The sequence below is a fragment of the Cibotium barometz genome, chromosome 40, assembly GCF_041138505.1.
Source record: "Cibotium barometz isolate CiBa-2024 chromosome 40, ASM4113850v1, whole genome shotgun sequence".
NCBI lineage: Eukaryota > Viridiplantae > Streptophyta > Polypodiopsida > Cyatheales > Cibotiaceae > Cibotium > Cibotium barometz.
Genome location: NC_141085.1, coordinates 18,341,050 through 18,358,090, shown reverse-complemented (window position 1 = coordinate 18,358,090; position 17,041 = coordinate 18,341,050). Strand labels below are relative to the sequence as shown.

At 45.9% G+C, this 17,041-nt stretch overlaps 1 protein-coding gene across 11 annotated transcripts in view; it reads left to right on the top strand.

The window, feature by feature from the left end:
- The window catches only part of LOC147615268 (sucrose nonfermenting 4-like protein), a 69,229-nt gene that overhangs the window by 49,478 nt on the left and 2,710 nt on the right, over positions 1–17,041 (top strand). The gene's annotated exons all lie outside the window — the stretch shown is intronic.

Below are 17,041 nucleotides of genomic sequence, written 5' to 3'. Positions count from 1 at the left end.
TGGAGGAAAGCCATGGAGGTGGAACTTGATGCCATCGAGAAGAACAACACATGGGAGTTGGTACCAAGGCCGTCGAAACGGTCAATCATTGGTGTCAAATGGGTCTTTAAGACCAAATATGCGTCAGATGGGTCGGTGGACAAACACAAAGCCAGACTTGTGGCTGAAGGTTATGCTCAGCGGCCAAGCATCGACTACGAGGATACCTTTGCACCGACATCAAGGATGACCACGAGTCGGACCGTTCTTGCCCTTGCTTCTTCTCAGAGGTGGCCTGTGTATCAAATGGATGTAAAATCTGCGTTCCTTAATGGTGTATGTTGAGCAGCCTCTAGGCTTTGTTGTTCTAGGATCAGAAGGGATGGTTTACAGGTTACGTAAGGCCTTGTATGGTCTTAAATAGGCTCCCAGGGCTTGGAATCAAAAGATTGATTCCTTCTTTGTTCGGATTGGTTTTCAGAGATCGGTTGCAGATCCCAACCTGTATCTCTTTTGGGAACGCGGCATGGTTACGATTATCATCCTTTATGTGGATGATCTGATTCTCACCGGCGGTCATGTGCAGCACATTGGCGTGACGAAGGTTGCCTTGTCAAAGGAGTTTGAGATGACCGATCTAGGCTTACTCCACTTCTTTTTGGGATTGGAGATCTGGCAGACCCAGAGGGGTTTTTTCGTCTCTCAGCAACGATATGTTCATGAGTTGCTTGAGGCCTTTGGGATGGAGAACTGCAAGCCTATTACTTCGCCGATGGACCCGAATACAAAGTTAACTGTTAATGATCCTTGTGAGCCAGTTGATGCCTTGCGGTATCGGAAGCTGGTTGGTTCATTGATCCGGTTGCTGAACACCAGATTGGACTTGAGCTTCTCCGTGGGGCTGTTGAGCTCTTTTATGCAGACACCATTGAAGTCTCATTGGGATGCAGGATTGCGGATCTTGCGGTATTTGGAGAGTACGAAGGATCTAGGACTCTTCTACATAGGAGGGGATGGAGTCAGACTCCAAGGTTGGAGTGACTCAGATTGGGGAGGAGATCCAGACACGAGGAGATCTACTTCAGGTTACAGTTTTACCCTCGGCTCAGGAGCAGTTTCTTGGAGCAGCAAGAGGCAGCCAACTATTGCCTTATCTTAGACAAAGGCAGAGTACCGGGCTGCTTGTGGTGCTGCTTGCGAGGTTGTGTGGCTGTGGAGGCTGCTAGGCGAGATTGGGTTTCCACTGAAGGAGCCCACATTCATCCAATGTGATAACCAGAGTTGTATAGCTGTTGCTCCGAACCCTGTCTTCCATTCCCGAACCAAGCACATAGAGATACAGTATCACTTTGTACGTGAGAAGATCTTGGCTGGTGACATCTTGCTACTTTATTGTTCGACGGAGGACAATGCGGCGGACCTCTTCACGAAGTCTCTACCTATGGCTATGCTCAGGCGGCACTCCAGCTCCCTAGGGTTGGTTTTTCAGCCAGGAGCTGAGAGGGGGTGTTAGAAGTCATCTCCTGTCTTAATTGAGACACCACGGCCTCTGTTGTGGGTGTGCCTGCCCTCCTAGGTGTTTTTCTCATTTTTCCTCACTCCCCGTATTTTTTCCCATTTTTTCTATTTTTCTATGGCTTGGGTGGCTGCCCTGTGGTGGCTGGAGCTCACAGATTCTGGCCGACTCCTGCATCAGGTCCACGACTTCACCGATGAGTTGGCCGACTCATTATAGCTGGCCGACTGGGTGCCTGCAGCAAGTCGTGGAGGTTTAGGGCCTGTTGGCTGCTTCTGATGCAGGCCAACTGTAGTATGGGGGCCATATAAAATGGCCCCATTGCTCCCTTGTCATATCATCTTGTATCATTCCGGGATCTTGTGTATATAGAGCAGAGTTACACGCCTATCTCTCTCCTTCTCTTGTGCTGTCTATTTTCTGCACTCTACTTGCTCTTGTGGTTTCAGATTTGGTTGTCATCTCCGCTGCGTATTCTGACAGGTCTACAGACGCACAGGGTTCTGCCCATGCTCTTTGAGAGAGGTTGGCTACAGCAGAACTGCAGGAAGTGTACGAAAGTTGACAGCCGGGCAGGTTTCATCTCGCGCTATCTCTCTCTCTCTCTCTCTCTCTCTCTCTTGTGAGGAGGCGCAGGGCTGCAGGCGGCTTCAGGTGGTGCAAAACTGCCACAGGACTGAACAGGGATTTCACACGTGTTTCTCTCTCTCTCTCTCTCTCTCTCTCTCTCTCTCTCTCTCTCTCTCTCTCGGGTGAGCTCTTGGCAGCCCCGTTTTAGGAAAAGCATGTATTCTTCCTGAAGATCTGCGAAGCTGTTTTGAAGGCCGGTTTCATCTCCTAACCAAGAGAGCAAGGGTGCTATGAAAAGTGCCTTGGCTAGCAAGTGGTAGGACTTGGATCATGGGACACTGTCATGTGCACAGTGTGTATCTGCCGTGTGCTACACGCGCACAAGACTAGCTTCGAGGTTTGGGGAAGCTTGGAGCTAGGCAGGCTGATTGGTGAGTTGAGTTAGGGATAGACTAAAGGGCGGGCGCCCAAGTGTGGACACCCGATGACCGGCCAAGAGCCTATAAAAGGGTGGCCAAGGTTAGTCAGTAGTCATATAGAGTCTCGCGTGTCTTTGTGAGAGCTCTATGGTCAGGAGCCTGGATCTAGTGCAGACGTGCACCTGCTTTACGCAGCCGAGGCCGGCAGCAGTCTCGAGGCCCACGAGGGTAGCTTCGTGGCGGTATGGGACGTCATGAGGTAGAGATTGGTCGGTATGTCCATCTAGTTAGCTCAGCTCGTGGCTCGGTGGGGACAACCAAGACTTGTGGGCTTGCCCACGGCTATGAAGGTTGGGAGGGGGTGCAGGCTTGACTCACCTCCCAACCTTGACAGCCGTGGGCAAGCCCACAAGTCTTGGCTGTCCGTACCGAGCCACGAGATGAGCTAACTAGATGGACGTACCGACCAATCTCTACCTCATGACGTCCCATACCGCCACGAAGCTACTCTCGCGGGCCTCGAGACTGCTGCCGACCTTGATTGCGTAAAGTAGGTGTACGTCTGCACTAGATCCAGGTTCCTGACCATAGAGCTCTCACGAAGACACGCGAGACTCTATATGACTAATGACTAACCTTGGCCACCCTTTTATAGGCTCTTGGCCGGTCATCGGGTGTCCACACTTGGGCGCCCACAAATCCATACTAGGGTACCTCTATCCCTAACTTAGCTTGCCAATCAGCCTGCCTAGCTCCAAGCTTCCCTAAACCTCGAAGCTAGTCTTGTGTGCGTGTAGCACACGGTAGATACACACTGTGCACATGGCAGACACATCCAAGGTAGACTTGCAAGAGAGCAAGAGCGCCATGAGAGGTGCCGGCTAGCGAGTCTTGAGCCTTGAGTGTGTACGAGGCCCTGGAGTTTTCCAGGTCCTCAAAGGTGTTGAAGTGTTTTGTGTGCGAGTGTTTGTTTCACCGCCCGTCAAGTTTTTGAAGGCCGGTTTCATGGTTCCATTGCCGAGACATCGTCGACTTTCTCAAGGAGGCGAGCTCGTGGTTGTTTCATGAGAGTCACATCAAAAGCTTCTTCATGAGGAAAGTGAAAAGGAAGTACAGGAGGCAGTGCAGGATTGTGTGTCTTTGCCTATATGAGGTGAAGAGCAAAAGCTAAAGATGAAGCTCAGGAGAAAAGGCACCAAGGACTGGAAGTAGTTGGCTAGAAACAAGAAGCAGCTGAAGTGTTATGGTGCAAGAGATGGGATGAAGGCTATGGCTTTTGACACTTTGTCACCGGTGGTATCTTCACGGAGGCTTCATAGGTTCGGAAGGCAGCTTCTTTCTATGTGTAGCAGTGGTGATCTACTATGCTTCATCAGGGACTTGTGCTTACCACTTGGGTGGAGTGCAAGTAGGTTTTGGGTGCCTGAGGATGTATCAGATGAGGCTTAGACGAAAGTGGAAGAACTTGATGAGGTTTTATTCTCGAGCAGATACTAGCACATAAGGAAAGAAAGGTACAAGGTAAAGTTTCCCGTCGCTATCCTGTGAAGTTCAAGAATTATTCATCGATGGATGCGAAGTGGATGGAGGAGGGTGACTTCGCAGATTCACCTCAGGTATTGCAGTTTTATCTTGATGCCTGTGAGTTGGAGCTGACTCTTGCGACGGCTCATTCAGGTGGAGTAGGTAGAGCAACTTGAGGAGCATATTGTTTGCAAATGCATGTATGTGTCATATGTAGAATGATGCATGATTTTGTTTTTGGCTAACACAAGTTATGTGTTTCCACTTGGTTGTAGACTTTTGCTGCAGGTTCTGAAGGAACAAGCAAGAGTTGTTTGTCACTTTCAAGTGACGGTATGGCTATATTGTCTAGGATGATTGTTTCATCACCCAGATGCATTTGAGGGCCATTGCTTTTGTCATATGGGAACTCTTTGCTCATAAGATGTCTTACTGTGCCATTGAGTGCAATCGAGGACGCTTGCTATTTTTCAAGAGGGGGGTATGTTACGACCCTGTCTTTTTCTCAGGTGGGCACGGGGACATGGTGGACAGTGTGAATGGCATCCGTTTGGAATTGAGAAGGAAACCCATGTGTGGACAGCCCCAAGTGCGAAGGGGACAAAGGATTTTAAGTTTAAAGGTTTTATAACCTTTGGTACAAAGGGATTTTTAAATTATAAGGTTTTATAACCTTTGATGATTTAAAATATTAATAATTTGGAGAATATGCTTTTTGCTATTGTTTTTGCTTTTAGTTTTTTTTAGTAGAAAAAAGCGGAAGGTGGCACAAAGCTGCGTGGGGGGGGGAAAGATGGCTGGACTGCGCTTGCTTCCTCTCTCTCTCTCTCTCTCTCTCTCTCTCTCTCTCTCTCTCTTGCAAACCGGCATGCTGGACTGCGTGGATCTCTCTCTCTCTCTTGTGAAAAGCTACGCAGGTCTGCAGGGGCAAGTCGGCCGCTGCAAGAAAGGAGGCGCACAGGGCTGAGCAGGTTTCCTCACGTGCTCTCTCTTTATCTCTCTCTTGGGAGGAGGCGCAGGGTTGCAGGCTGCTGCAGAAGGTGGCGCACAGAGCTGCAGGCAGAGTTTTGCTCTCTCTCTCTCTCTCTCTCTCTCTCTCTCTCCTCGCTTGGCACACGAGCGGGTTGGACTACAGGCGCACAGGGGCTGCCAATGCTCTTTGAGAGAGGTTGGCTACAGTAGAACTGCAGGAAGTGTACGAAAGTTGACAGCCGGGCAGGTTTCCTCTCGCGCTATTTCTTTCTCTCTCTCTTGTGAGGAGGCGCAAGGCTGCAGGCGGCTTCAGGTGGTGCAGAACTGCCACAGGACTGAACAGGGATTTCACACGTGTTTCTCTCTCTCTCTCTCTCTCTCTCGGGTGAGCTCTTGGCAGCCCCGTTTTAGGAAAAGCATGTATTCTTCCTGAAGATCTGCGAAGTTGTTTTGAAGGCCGGTTTCATCTCCTAACCAAGAGAGCAAGGGTGCTATGAAAAGTGCCTTGGCTAGCAAGTGGTAGGACTTGGATCATGGGACACATCCAAGGTAGACTTGCAAGAGAGCAAGAGCGCCATGAGAGGTGCCAGCTAGCGAGTCTTGAGCCTTGAGTGTGTACGAGGCCCTCGAGCACTTAGCTTGAAGGCTTTTGAAGACAAAGATCAAGGGTTAAGACTGTGAGAAGGGCTCTTGATGAAGAAGACATGGGGTAAGGCTTGCTAAGCACTCATTTGGAAGACCTGGGTGAAACTACTACAAGGGATCTTGTTGGTGGAGGATTCTACAAGTTGTACTCTGTACTCAAATTTGATTAAATTAAAGAAATACCGCAAGGGGCGCCACTGCGATTTGGGGCCAATCGGTGTCTGTGTACTTTTTGCAGGAGCACTCTAGCTCCCCCTGTTTGTTTTCCTTTTCCAGGTCCTCAAAGGTGTTGAAGTGTTTTGTGTGTGAGTGTTTGTTTCACCGCCCGTTAAGTTTTTGAAGGCCGGTTTCACCCACCCATCCGGTCTTGTAGGACGTCTCAGCTTGCATGGCAAGTTGTGGAGTCTATGTACCAAGCTCGCAACATGAGGTTCAAGTGACGTACCTCAAGCGTGAGATAGATATTACTCCCATGGATGAAGGTACGCCAGTCATCAATTATTTGACCAAGATCAAAGACCTCAAGGAGTAGCTGCTTAACATCAACGAAGTGGTTTCAGATCGAGAGTTAGTCTCAATTCACCCGCTACCCTACCAATGGTTTCGTACCTCTTTGAATCTCCGAATGAGAAGAGGTGCACCTCGAGTAACTTTTGATGAGTTGATAGGTCTTCTTTTGATGAGTTGATAGGTCTTCTTTTGTAGGAGGAGAAATTTAGAGTTAACTCACTCCTACTCATGGCGAACAGGCATTTCAAGTCAAAGATAAAGTCAAATCCGAAAATCCTTCCAAGAAGAAGAAAGGGAAGTATCACTATTGTCATGAGGAGGGACATTTGATCAATGAATGCAGGAAGCGGATCGCTAGCGAGCCGCGAGCGGAGGAAAGAACAAGCCAATTCAGCAAAGGACAATTCTGAGGAGAAGCACAACGCAAGCATGGTCAATGGTACCTAGACACATTACCACTACAAGGGGTTGAATATGTTTAGTGGCAATGTGTATGAACCTTCCCTTAGGTAGTATATGTGTGTTTTTGTGTGTGTGTGCGCGCGTGCGCGCGTGCACCAAGTGGTAGTGCAGACAGAAACTATAATGCCTCAAGTGAGGAAATTTTCACAGCAGGCTGCAATATTGTTTTTCTCGGGACCCTCAGCAAGGCATATTTGTTGTGGGTCAACAATCTCTTGGTTGAAGAATGTGTGGACAAAGTTTACTATGTAGCGAAAGGATTCTTAGAAATCCTGCTTAACTCAGTGCAGGCAAAGCAAAAGTTGTTTGAGATTGCACCTCTCTTTTACGCCAGGCAAATGGTGCGTGTGTTGCCTTGGGTGCCTACTGTTGACTATCAAGGGTTGCTAAAACATCAATGCTTGGTATGGGTTGTAGTGGTGGATTGTGCCCATAATCATGGGCAATAGAAACAAATTTTGTTTGCTATGGGATACGGATGTGCCAACACCCGAAAGCACTGAAATCGAGATACTCCCATGGGGAAAAAGCCATATGAATTAAACTGGTCTCTTTTATTGGGCCGTGTTTCAAATGTCACAAGTTTGGGCATTTGGCATCGGAATGCCCGCCACTGAAATCACAATGCCTTGAGGACTCAATTCCTCCCCCATTGATGTAGGAACAACCAAAACTTCTAGAATAAATAACTATGGTAAATGTGCTGATGGCAAATGCGAAACAAAGTATGGCACAAAATAAAGGGAAAGCAGTGCACTAAGTACAAAATAAAAGCAATGTGCAAATAGAGAAATCAACAAAAAAAAAGATGTTGATGGTTGAACAACACCAAATGCTCGAAAAACAGTGGCCTTGAGAAATAAGCCATTGATTGCGAGGCATTGGAATAAAACATCTGTGGCCTCCATTTCGGGCGAATCAGCCACATGTACATCCATGAATTGGTTGAATGTAGTGAAGGGAGGGATGTAATACTTGCAACAAATGCATGGAGAGCTACAGACTATATGCAAGTTGCATGAAGGACACGACACTACGTACATATGCAACATTTAATGTACAAGGCTCGTTCGATCCAAATAAATGGAGGTTGCTCTGGGATTATGTTGCTTCGGCAAATCCATACGTGATTTGCTTGCAAGAACATAATCAACATACTTTTGCTAGAAGAATAGGCTATTTTAGAGGTTTTAGTATATTTTATGCGGAAATTGTTGAGTACTCAGGCACATGCATAATGATACGAACAGCTTTGAGACGAGTGATCGCCTATAACGATCCTCTTGGTAGATACATTGTACTGCAATGTATGTTAAATGAACAAATGCATGAATTTGCGATTGTATATGCACCAACAATGTTAGCTAGAAGGTTAGAACTCTAGAGAAGACTGGGTGTCTATCCATGGTTAACAAATACATTTGTGTTAGGGGACTTCAATAACTCTCTATCAGTGCAAGATAACACATATGGGGATATTCACATGATTGCAGCAAAAAAAGTGGCCTGGAAGACATTTATTAGAGACATTGTAGCAATGGATATGTGGAATTTCGATAAAAGAGGATTTACATTTCAACATAATGCTAGATCAAAGTAGCAAGCGAGGCTTGATAGATGGTATATGTTAAATGTACACAATGGGAATCTGAGCCCTGCGAAGGTATGGATGGATTATGCATCTCAATTATTGGGTGATTATCCATTATGGGTGGGGATGCATTTTGAAATACCTATGGACAATGCAAGGCTGCCATGGAAATGACTGTGCATAGTCAATAGCTCCTACCTATCACATGATGTGTATCGATTAAAGGTGTATAGAATCATTGGACTAATTAGAGAAGATGCTTGCTATGACCTGGACTTCGCATGGAGAAACTTTGCAAGAAGGATGTAATCTATCATTATAGAATATGGCAAATGGTATATGGGGCAGCAAAGAGAGCAAATAAACTGATGCAAAGTTGATGTGCAGGCATTGCATGAGATTGCACAAACAAGGCAATTGAGTCAAGAGAAGGAAGAAGAGCTTTTAAATGCATGATATATGATAGATTGCAATAATGAGAGGAAATTGAAAAAATAGCAAATATGAGTGAGGCAAAAGCCTTTACTAGATGAATGGTGCTCGTCAAAACAAATTTTCAAAAGCTTGCATGCAAAGAGACAAGAGCAAAGCATACATCATGTGTAGAAGCCTGATGGTTAGTGGACCAATGATGTAAATGAACTCAAAAGGGAATGTGTGGTACATTTCCAATTTGTCTTTGCTACACTAGCGACACTTCTCGTGGAAAGAGTCGAAAGCGAAAGCCAAGATGCTTATACATGTGACACCAATTCTTAATCAACAAGAAGCTGCACAAAAGGAATCCCCTTTCATGAACATGGAATTACAAAATGCTCTTGCTAGATTGGGATGGATGCCTGCTTCATGGCAAGAGGGCCTTGTGAAATTGGCTCCAAAAGAGGATGTATGCCTGAATTTGGTTGATTGGAGACCTATCACTTAAATGCCAGTGCTATATAAATTGGTGACAAAGATTATCTCCAATAGAATAGCCAATGTGCTTAACAAAGGCTTGCATCTTGCCCAATATGGGTTCATTTGTAGATGACAAATAACATACAACATATGTAATGCTTATGTGGGAATGGAGTATGCCAAATATATTGATTAGGAGGTGTTGCTACTGTAGGTAGACATTGCCAAAGCATTTAGTACAGTGCACTAGGACTTTATTGCTGCCACCATGAAATATCTGGGGTTTGTTTCGAAAATGATAGAAGTTATTTGCTGGTTGTATGCAGGCAGCAAGCTAGATGTATCATTATCATCACCCTGGACTTTGGGAAGATTGGTTAGGCAGGGCTGCCCACTGAGCTTCATGTTGTATGCAATTGCCACTCATCCTCTACCGATATATATGGATGTTATTACTTGGAAAGGAGAATTACGGGTCATCAATCGTTGCACATGCATATGCTATTGACTCTTTTTTCTTCGCGGCAGATACTCCAAGGGAGTGACAGTTATTATGGATGTTTTGCAATTGTTTGGGACATCAGTGGTGGGGCTGAAAATCAACTTTAGAAAGTCGAAGTTGCTACCACTAAAACAGGCGGATTAGCATAATATATACTTTGGCCAGGAGATATACTACCTATTAGCAGTCATCTCCTATTTGTACTATATTACAATGTAGGGAGTGAGGTCCAATGATGTGGGTGTGCCTACGCGCGTGAGGAGTCTCCATTTTTTGTCCATGTTTTCCTAGTTTTTTCTAGTTGTGGGGAGCTGTTCTTTTTTTCTCTCTTCGGTCGGCGTGTCGACTTGGGGCTGGCCGACCAAGCCTTGCTGGTCGACCACCCATGGGGCATATAGAGGGGCTGTGGGCTTGTTTTCCACTGGCTGAATGGCAACCCCAACCCATATATATACCACTTCATCTTGCCTCCCTCCCCCCCCACCCCCCACCCCACAGTTTTGTACCAGATCTTGTGTATATAGTAGAGTTTATACAGCACTGCACTCTCCAGCACTTTTGTGTTTTTCTTCTCTCAGTTTTCTGTCTCATTTCCGCTGCACATTCCGACATTTTATCAGAGCCCCAGGTGGCTTGAAGCTTTGGAGACGGTGAGAGCTTGCAATATCACTGTTTTTTGGTGCTGATTGGAGAGTATTTGGGCTGTACAGGACGTGGAGAAGCGGGTAGAAGGCGGGTGACATTGCTGGACAGCCACCTTGCAAGAAAACTCAGCCTCTTCTTTATTTTTTTTCCTAAGAACAAGCCTGACTTAGATCGTGATGCTTTGAAGGCCGAGCGGGCCTGTAACCATTGTGGCCAGAAGGGTCATTATTGGAGGAAATGTCCTCAGTGGAGCATTGAGAAAGGTGCGGATTCCTTAGCCTTGAAGACTCCAGCTTTTGTGCACTTGGAGATTATGGACACCGGAGCTTCATATTTTTCGAGTAGGGAGGCGGTTGGTCTCACCGTTGGGGATACTCAGGAGTGGATTTTGGATAGTGGTGCTTCTAGGCACATGACTCCTTCCCGAGAGTTGTTACAGGACCTTTGGAGGCAAACAAGTCATATCTTTATTGGTGACCCCGATTCACAGTGAGGCCAGGTTGGAGATTGTCCCCGATGGCAGAGGGGGGAAGCATTCTATCCCAGTTCTTTATGTTCCATCTCTTGGTTTTCATCTTTTGTCAGTACATGAGGTTTGCAAGACTGGCATGCGGGTGGAGTTTGATGAGCATTCAGTTGCTATCCGGGACAAAGGAACATGCTAGGTTGTTTGGGAAGGTGGAGTGGAGAATGGGATTTACAAACTCTCAGCACTCTCTTCTCTTACAGGTACTCAGCTTGTTGATTGTGGCATTTTTGTTTTGGCCACTTAAATGTGGGCGCGTTGCGGCAGGCCTTCGGGACCAGATGGTGGTGGCTTGCCAGATGTTGGCAGCAGGCAGGGACATTGGAGTTCTTGCATATGTGGGAAGCAGTATAGGGAAGCAGGCTACCAGGCAGGCTTTGAGACCTCTGGAGTTTGTTCACAGTGACTTGTGTGGGCCCATGTAGACCCCATCCTTGGGAGGAGCCTTGTATTTCTTGCTGATTGTGGATGATTGTAGCAGGTTCACATGGGTGTATTTTTTTGCCACATACGGGCCAAGCCTTTGCTCGGTTTAAGGACTAGTATGCTTTGGTGGAAAAGGAGTTTGGATTGTAGGTAAAGACTGTTCGGGCTGACAAAGGAGGGGAGTTTTCTTCTAATGCTTTTGTGCGGAGCATGGCATCAAGCGGGAGCTGGCCAATACAAGGTCGCCTTGAGAGAATGGAGTGGTTGAGCGAAAGAACCGGATTGTGGTGGAGATGGCGACGACGATGTTGGAGCATTGCGACCTTCCTTGTCCACTTTGGGGAGAGGTTGTGGCTAAGGCTGTCCATTTCCTCAACCAATTTCTGACGACTGCAGTGTCTAAGATGACTCTGTTTGAGGCTTATTTTGGGAAGAAACTAGATGTCTCCCATTTCCATGTTTTTGAGAGTGATGCCTATGTTCACATTCCGAAGAAGTAGAGGGGGAAGCTTGACTCCAAGTCCCAGAAGCTTGTTTTTGTGGTATATAACTCTCTTTCCAAAGGCTACAAGTTATATGATTCAGAGCGGAATGAGGTTGTTGTCAGCAGAGATGTTGTCTTTGATGAGCATGTTTCAGCTTCCACTATTGAGTAGCCACCGCTTCCTGGAGAGCTAGATGAGCATGTTTCAACTTCCACTATTGAGTAGCCACCGCTTCCTGGAGAGCCAGATGAGCATGAGGGTGAGTCCCAGGCTCTTGTTCCAGTTAGCCAGCCTGAGTCAGTCGAAGAGGTTGATCCCGAGGTTGGAGATTTGCCCCAGCCGCAGTAGGAGGCTCTGCGTTCTATTCGAGTACCGAAGTGGTTGTTGGATACCATTCGAGAGTCTGGTGTGACGCGGTATCTCTCCGAGTGGACCACGGAGGATGGACCTCAAAAATCACATAGAGTTCGTGACAAATGTTAATCAGAGGAGCATTTAGAGGTAAATTATGCCTTGATGTCTCGTATCATTCGGGACAAGGAGCCTACTTCAGTTAAGGAAGCTCTTTTCTAGGAGACTTGGAGGAAAGCCATGTAAGTGGAACTAGAGGCCATAGAGAAGAATGGGACTTGGGAGTTGGTTCCGAGGTTGTCAAAACGGTCAGTCATTGGCGTCAAGTGGGTCTATAAAACCAAGTATAAGTCCGATGGGTCTGTGGACAAGCCCAAGGCCAGACTTGTAGATAAGGGCTATGCTCAACAGCCAGGCATCGACTGTGAGGACACTTTTGCACCGACAGCTAGGATGACCACGATTCAGACAGTTCTTGCCCTTGTCTCTCATCAGTAGTGGCCGGTGTATCAGATGGATGCTAAATTTGCGTTCCTAAATGGTGACTTGCAGGAGGAGGTGTCTATTGAGCAACCTCCAGGCTTTGAGGTTCCGAGCTCAAAAGGTATGGTTTACAGGTTGCGGAAAGCCTTGTATGGTATGAAACAGGCTCCTAGGGCTTGGAACCAGAAGATTGATACTTTCTTTCATAGACAGGGTTTCCAGAGATCAATTGCAGATTTGAACTTGTATCTCTTTCGGGAATGTGGTATGATCACTTTGATTATCCTCTATGTGGATGATCTTGTCCTCAATGGCAGTCATGTGGAGCACATAGCTGTGATGAAGGTTGCCTTGTCAGAGGAATTTAAGATGACGGATCTAGGTTGGCTTCATTTTTTTTTTGGGGATTGGAGCTTTGGCAGACCCAGAGGGGGTTCTTTGTTTCTCAGCAGCGGTATGTTGATGAGTTACTGAAGGCCTTTGGGATGGAGAACTGCAAGCCTATTTCATTTCTGATGGACCCGAATACCAAACTTACTCTACATGATCCTTGTGAGCGGTTGATGCCTCTTTATATCGGAAACTTGTTGGTTCATGGTTTTGGTTGCTGAACACCATATTGGACTTGAGTTTTCCAGTGGGGTTGTTGAGCTCATTTATGCAGACACCTTTGAAGACTCATTAGGACGTAGGATTGCAGATCTTGCGGTATCTGCAGACTACAAAGGATCTTGGACTCTTTTATAACACTGGAGGGGGAGTGAAGGACCGAGTCAGTCTCCGAGGTTGGAGTGACTCTGATTGGGGAGGAGATCCAGACATGAGGAGATCTACTTCAGGATACGGCTTTACCCTTGGCTCAAGAGCGATTTCTTGGAGCAGCAAGAGGCAGCCAATTATTGCCTTTTCTTCCACTGAGGTAGAGTATCAAGCTACTTGTGGTGTTGCTTGCGAGGTGGTGTGGCTACGGAGGTTACTTGGCGAGATTGGGTTTCCATAGAAGGAACCCACGGTTATCGAGTAGTGTGGCAACCAGAGTTGTATAGCTATTGCTTGGAACCCGGTCTTCCATGCCCAAACCAAGTATATAGAGATACAATATCGCTTTGTTCGAGATAAGATTTTGGCTGGTGACATCTTGCTGGTTTTTTGTTCAACCGAGGACAATGCGGCGGACCTCTTCACGAAGTCTCTACCTCAGCAGATACTCCGTCACCACTCTATGTCACTGGGGTTGGTTCCACATCCAGGAGCTAAGATGGGGTGTTAGGAGTCATCTCCTGTCTGTACCATATTACACTATAGGGAGTGAGGGCGAGTGATGTGGGTGTGCCCGCCCACGTGAGGAGTATCCATTTTTTGTCCATGTTTTCCAACTTTTTTCTAATCATGGGGGGATACTCTTTTTTTCTCTCTTCTGTCGGCTTGTAGGAGGTGGCCGACTTGGCCGACCAGCCCATGGGGCATATAGAGGGGCTGTCGGCCTGTTTTCCACTGGCCGACTGGCAACCCCAGTCCATGTATATACCACTTCATCCCCCCCTCCCCTCCCCTTCCCCAGTTTTATACCGGATCTATACTTATTTGCTATACTAATTCTTTCTATTTGCTACTTCCCTGAGTGCTAGGCTTCATTATGGCTGAGTTTGCCTTGCATCTCTGGAGGTTTGATAGAAACTCAGTACGAAGGGCTTTGTGTGATTAGATGCTCTTATGTGTGTGTGTGAGAGCATATCTTGTTATAGAGTTCTACACCCACTATTGGGCACTGATAACGTTAGTGGGGATGTCGTAGTATCTAGTCCATACTATGCATAATGGAGTTGATAGTTATATAGTCTTGTGGGTTGACTACCATGACTATATATCATGCACGTTCCTAAAAAGTGAATTTGGGCATGTTCCTGGATTCATCTAGGTATATAACACTTCTCTCTCCATCACTTCTGCGTTTTTCTTCTCTCAGTTTTCTGTTTCATTTTTCGTTGCACATTCCGACGCTATCCCCATGCCAAATCACTAGCCATTTGGGATATCCTTTGGGTTGGAACATTTCTTTGAGAGAAGCAGTTGCATGGGTGCAAACAAAAGGTTGATTACTAGCACTTGTTTGCATGGCCTTTGCATGTCAGGTTGCGAATAGTACAATCTATCATAATGTCTTACATACAGTTCTTCTTGCCGTTGCTAATTTGGGACAAAAAATCGCTCAACACATTCATGTCATCAACAATGGAACTGTTATGGAAAACAAGCATTGATAGGAAGGCTTTAAGGCTATTGAAAATGGAGCATGTATGCAGCCCTAAAATGCATGGTGGGCTGAATATCTTGAATGTGCATTACCGTGTACTGGCTCGAAAAAGTACCATAATAATAACTTTCGTGGAACAAGGACATCCATGGGCATGGATGTTGGCTGCAATGTGTGCGTGTTACAAGGTTGATTCCTTTGGGCATTGGAATCTCTTCTACTCGGATATCTTGGTAGGTTAGGTATAAGGAAAAATCCCAAGCTGCCCCTACTCTTCGAGATTGCTGCAAGACTGGTAGTTTGTGCTCATACAGTACATAGGCTAGTGCCCCGTGAACACACGCTGGTAGCTGAAAATGTGCATTGGAGCAGAGCATTTGATACACCATTGGCTGTGGCTGAGCCAAGAAAAGCTTATTTTTTAGCACAAAAAGGAATTTGCAAAGTGGGAGATGTCATATCGACTGAAGGCAGATCATTATCGTTTCCACAAGTATGATGACGGTGGTAATTGGGAGCCCATTATGGATCGGTTGGGAACGACAGGATGATTGGCTACTAAAGAACAGACGACGAGGTTATTCTATGGAGTTTCCTCTTTGTGGATTGACAACAGCAAGGGCATATAGATTACTGCTTCGATAGCCATGGATAAAGGGACATGCAGATTGGGTGTGGCATATGAACAAGTCCTTAGGCTGGTGGAAAGGCAATTTGGGAAAGATATGGCAAAGCGAATTGCCTTTAAAATTGAAGGTTTTTCTATGGAGATGCCTCATGAGAACGCCCCTGGTAGGAGAGTATTTGACAAAGCGGAAAATTGAAGCTCCAAATTGTTTGCGGTGCCATCATCAGATGGAGAGTACTTATCATTTGCTATGGGCATGCATTGACACGAGATTTTTTGAATTGTCTATTTTCGGATATGCGAATAAGGTTCTGTGGGGTGACATTTAGGAAAATATTTTGGATGTTTGGAAGATTTTCCTTCAGAGTGCAGGAATATGCTCTTTTCTTTGCCTGGGCAAGATATTGGGCTATGTGGACAATATGGCTGGATCGTAATTATGAGGTGTTTGCACAACCTTGGATCGCCAAGTATGTGTACTTCCGTCAATCATTACGTCAGTCATTGCATGACAGTTTTGAGCTGCAGCAACAGATTGTTTTTAGATGCACTTAAATGAGAGCTTCTTGCTTTGAGGGATTTGATAGTGGTTTCACAATAATAAGTGTGTGCACACCTGTGTGTAAGTGTGTGAACACACCCTAGTATTATCTAGATTTTATTTTTAGTGTGATGTAGCACTTTATTTTTTGTATGGTCCTCACGACCTTATCTTCTGTACTTCAAAGGCTATTTAATAGCCACCATCTAAGTGCATCTACATTTGTTTCCATGACTTCCTTTATGACTCTCCCCGTCTCTCTCCTGCACTCTCTCTTCTCCAAGTTCTCTGTTCACCAACAGCTAGCTTGCTTGTTTTTTATGTTGTGCCTATGTAGTACCTCATTTATGTATGGTTGCTTATACAAAATGTAATAATAGTGTTTATTAATGTAATGTCCATACCTCATACAGTATGGATTTTTTAAAATGTAATGTTGGTACCTTAAAAGTAATGTATGGGTCATCATCTGATTTGCAGTAACTCTGACAGCAAGTAGTCCTTTCAAAGTGTCTGGCAGTAATAGAGAGCAGTGCGATAATGGTATTGTTCATACTTTCCTGTGTGTCATTACAGGGTGAATAGTACTTTTGAATTGAAGTGTACCCTAGGATATGTGATCTTGGCATCTTGGACTCAGCCCATGAAGTTAGCATAGCTCATGTGCCATCTTGTAAGTTCTGAGCATTGGCATCTGGGTTGCCAGGGATTAGTTGCGTCTGCTTACTCAAGTGATCCATGAGTGTGAGGATGTAGAACTTGCTTCTCTTTGGCAACCCTAATGCAAGATCCTTAGTAACTTCTTCCCATAGCAAGTATGCTGCAAGGGATTAGTGCATCTGCTTACTCAAGTGATCCATAATTATGAGGATGCATTCTTTGGCGACTTTCGCAGTATGCATAGAAACGTCTTCCCCTGGCAAGTGTGGAGTAGCCAAAGAGTGTGCTGTGAGCCAAAAAAGGAAAAAAGGTCAACTTCTCAAGAGTTGCCCCAGCCAACACATGCAAAATACACAATTAAATGCAAAGACCACTGTAGTAGATGTAGCTGACATGCTTACCAACCAGATATAACTCCCACGGGGAGCCCCCCGGAGTCTGAGGCTACACCAACA